Source organism: Lactuca serriola, chromosome 3 (genome assembly GCF_051521515.1).
Source record: "Lactuca serriola cultivar US96UC23 chromosome 3, Lser_US96UC23_V15, whole genome shotgun sequence".
Taxonomy (NCBI): domain Eukaryota; kingdom Viridiplantae; phylum Streptophyta; class Magnoliopsida; order Asterales; family Asteraceae; genus Lactuca; species Lactuca serriola.
Window position 1 is genome coordinate 57,024,068 of NC_136410.1, and position 4,080 is coordinate 57,028,147.

Consider the following 4,080-nt stretch of genomic DNA (forward strand, 5'->3'; position numbering starts at 1 on the left):
AATTAAAAACATAAAAAAAAAATGATAAGTGTTATTACATGTTATTTGACATTGTCCATTTCCACATTGGGTGTTATAACACCAAAAGTATGAGTATGATGATGAGGTGAACACTGTGGGTGTGATACCATGTAATAACATGTTGCTCATACCCAACGGTATAATAAAATCATTTGATTTATAACATAAAAAATAAAAAAAAAATCCGAACTTAACATTACCTTAAAGTCTCATAGATGATAGGCCGATATCATAGGTGTAATTACGTGAAGACGTGAAAAACGGAGGCTTGAAGATCGTTGGCAACGGATGGAAATGTCGACTTGTCTCTTACGCCTCATTCCCAAATTTAACAAAAGAAAAAAAAAGAAGAGAAAATAAAGTCCCGAGAGAAAAGAAGAGAAAGGAAAGGAAAACAAATTTTCTTTTGTATTCTCGAGTTGGAGAGAAGTGGAAGGAAAATGAATCATTTTGTTCTTTCTTTCCAAATCCTCCCAAATCGGAAGGAAAGTTAGGAGGGAAAGTGATCATTCCATTTGCCTTCACTTCTCTCCTTTAATGAAACTCAGGAACACCAATTTCACTTATTTTCTTCTCATTTCCAACCATTTCCTTTCCTTTCTCTTGTTAAGTTGAACTCGAGAACGAGGTTTTAGTCTTTTGTTCTAGGTACTTAAACCATTGTTTTTTCTGTTTCCCACTTTCGTTCGGTTTACCTTTCTCCTTTATATATAAACTGGCCCAAATATCAATATAAGTAGGCTGAAAATCTACATATAAACTGTATTGGGCTAAAAATATGGGCCACAAATCTATTTATAGAAAGTGGGCTGAAAAGCTATATATAAACTCTAATGGGGTAAAAATTGAAGCCCATCCCGAAATTTAATGTCATGTGTGTGGCCTAGTCCGCTAGACACGAACAAAAAGACTGGTTTTGAACCAATCCTGAAAAATGATTGAAATACGGTGTAAAATGTCATTGAATTGAAAAAAAACAGCTTTTAAAAAAGACTGAACCAATCGTTTTGAAAAAAGGTCGAGTTCAGTTTGAAACGAGACTGGACCTAAAATTGACGTATCTTAAAATAAATTTAACCAACTTGAGACCTTTTGGACCTATCCAAAAAAAGAATGGATCGTTCTAAGACCGGTCTCAAAAAAGACAGTATCGTTTTGAGACAGACGATTTGAGAGAAGTGGAGAAAGAAGAAGGGCGAGGGCGTGAGGGGGTGGGTGACGGTGATTTCTTTATTTCTTTCTCTCTCCCTATATTAAATATAAAGTAAGGGTATATATGTCTTTTCACCATGGTTTAACAACAAAACAAACGGAAAGTTATTTTAGGGACCGGGCGGGTAACAAATTTAAGTTCAGGGACGGTCGGAGTTAAAGAAAATATTTTAAAGGCCAAACGTGCAAGTAACCCCTAACCACATGTACCTTCTGTGTAATTTACTCAAATATGTCTCAAGACACGATAACATGTTGAATAAGACATGAATGCCCTCATGAGATTGACGTCCACTTTTGTTGAAAGAAGAAAAGGCTGTGGTTTTGATTACTATAATTTCTAACAGTTATGCAAAATGCTATCCAATTAAATCCTTGTCGATCCAAATGGAAAACGAGGAAAAAATGAAAATACCAGAATTAATTTAGGAAGTTATCCACTTCTATAAAACATCCGGCTAACTTTACTTGCATACTTATAAACACAACATATAATATTGAAATTAACTTATTTATATTATTGGCAAATAAGTTGAAAATATCATCAGAAAAAATGCTTGATATTTTCTTTAACGGCCTTCAATACTAGGTCGCTGCTTTCGGTAGACTAGAGTTGTGGATCATATATTTGGCCCAATTAACATACCCAAAATAATAACAGCTTCATAAAATTTGATGCACTAGGTCTTGGCCCAGCTCACCCTAGGCTTGGGCCGGCCCTGTCCAATGTTGCGTATCTACAGGCCGCTCATAGCGTGGGTCAGACTTGGCCTGCATTCAAGTTCATGGAGAAAAAGAGAAGCTTTCTTTGAATTTAAACATCTTGATAAAGAAACAGACAAAGGACAAGCCTCAAAAGAACGAATTTGATTAGAAACCTTTTGGACATCGAAAAGATTGAGAGAAAAGATGTTATTCAAAGAGGCAAGGTGAAGTAGAACATTGTGGGGACAAAAGTTCAAAAATTTCCATGGTTATATCAAACCATAGTCGGTTAAAATGTAAGCTTCATGGCATTTTCATATACGGTTTGTTTGTTACGAATTCTCTATAACTGCAACAAATAAGAGTCTTGTTGTCATTTCTCTAACTTTTTCCATCATTCCTTCCATCTTAAGAATTCTCATGTTTGCCGTTGGTTCAAGAAAGCTTCAAAATGAAAATAAATATATTAAAGTTTATTTGTTAATTTTTTCATTACAACAAACATCAACTTCTTAAACAATAATGCTAAAAAAAACCTCCACAACAGTTGCTTTTATCAATTTATTAGACCCACTTATCACTTTATTACTTTTTATAAGTTGTCTATTTTCTTTTTTTTTTTTCTGAAAATTCTTATTGCTTTTTAAAAACAAAAACTTTGAAAATGCTTGAAATATTCTTATATTTATTTTTATCCGAGCTTTTGTCTTCAAGTTTAGTTAATATATTATATTATAAAAAATATATATATTTTTGAAACAGCAGACAATAATATATTATATAATTTAGATATTGGTAATGAAAGACACGAGGGGACTGAGTTTCTAAAGTTAAGAGGTGAGGTCCAAAAACATGAAACCATTTATTAGTCCAATTGTCTTCAACCTCCGCTCTTTATTCCCCTACGACCCGAAACAGACAAATCTCCGCCAGCCGCCGCCACATGCCACCTGCCGGCCCCCCTCTCTCTCTGTATTGCTTTTTAAATTTGTATAAATCTCCAAAAAAAATTTCCTATAGAGGAACACTAACACAAGATCATTGAAAATTTTATTACTTTATTCTGCAGATTCCTAACAACCAAATATGAAAACCAAGTTCTTCCTCTGTATGCGCCCTCCGGTCATCGAAACAGAAGACGGAGACTACATAAAACCACCGCCAACAGTCGGGTCATCATATTCTACCGTCTCCAGTAAAACCTCCGGCCGCCGTAATCGAGATTTACAGCAGAGGAAAAGGGTTGCTGCTGAGAGATACATCCATCAACTTCCTGTGAAGTCAAATAGTAACCCTTTTTCCGGCGACATATCGGAAGGTAAGTCAGAAAGCTATGTTGAGATAGATCCTCAAAAGTCGCAGGAAAACACTGGTCCAGTTTCGGAAACTAATCTTTCGATATCTTTTCCCGCCGAAAAATCAGCTTCTCATAAAAAACTGAGTATAAACTTAAATGGTAAAGTCAACGGTGGTCTTCAATCGAATTCTGGGGTGTATTTAATGGTTAGTAGTCTATTTTTCACAATGTTTTTGGGAAAGTTTTTAGGGATTCTGTGTACTTTGATATTGGTTTGCTCTGTTTATCCTCACCGGAAAGATGATAGAAATAATGGTCAGAGATCGATAAACATGGTGGCAAACTTGCCGGAAAAAGGGTCGCCGGAGGATGACAAGAAGAGAGTCATAATGGAAGGACTGCTGAACAGGAAGAGCCATAATCGAGAAAGCATTAAATTTTTTAGTTGAGAACTTTGATGCATATCAACTTCAGTGATTTTAGAGTAATTTTAAGAAAAAAGAAACACACATTTATGTTAGAATGTAAACAATTTAGTTTTTTATGTTTGCCCATTAATCAAGTGATCATATCCAAAAATATATTATGATTTAATTGCAAAATTGCTCTATTTGCTGTTTTGAATAATATATATATTTTTTCTTTTTACATATTTTAACTTTTTTAATGTTTTATTTATTAAAAATCTGAAGGGCCCTTACCTACTCCATCCCCACGACCCCACCCCCAGTCTAAACTTCTTGATTATGAGTTTTCAGTTCAGCAATAGTGATTCATGAATGTTACTGCGGTGAAAAAGTTAATGCCCCTAATTTAACAAACTAAAATTTTGGTTTGTTTCATCT

At 34.6% G+C, this 4,080-nt stretch overlaps 1 long non-coding RNA gene across 1 annotated transcript; it reads left to right on the top strand.

Moving 5' to 3' along the window:
- The first annotated feature begins 2,754 nt into the window (after positions 1-2,754).
- On the top strand, positions 2,755-3,837 carry LOC145092341 (uncharacterized). The gene is made up of 2 exons (XR_013702493.1): positions 2,755-2,910; positions 3,008-3,837. It is a non-coding gene; the product is annotated as an uncharacterized LOC145092341 (long non-coding RNA).
- The last annotated feature ends 243 nt before the right edge of the window (positions 3,838-4,080 follow it).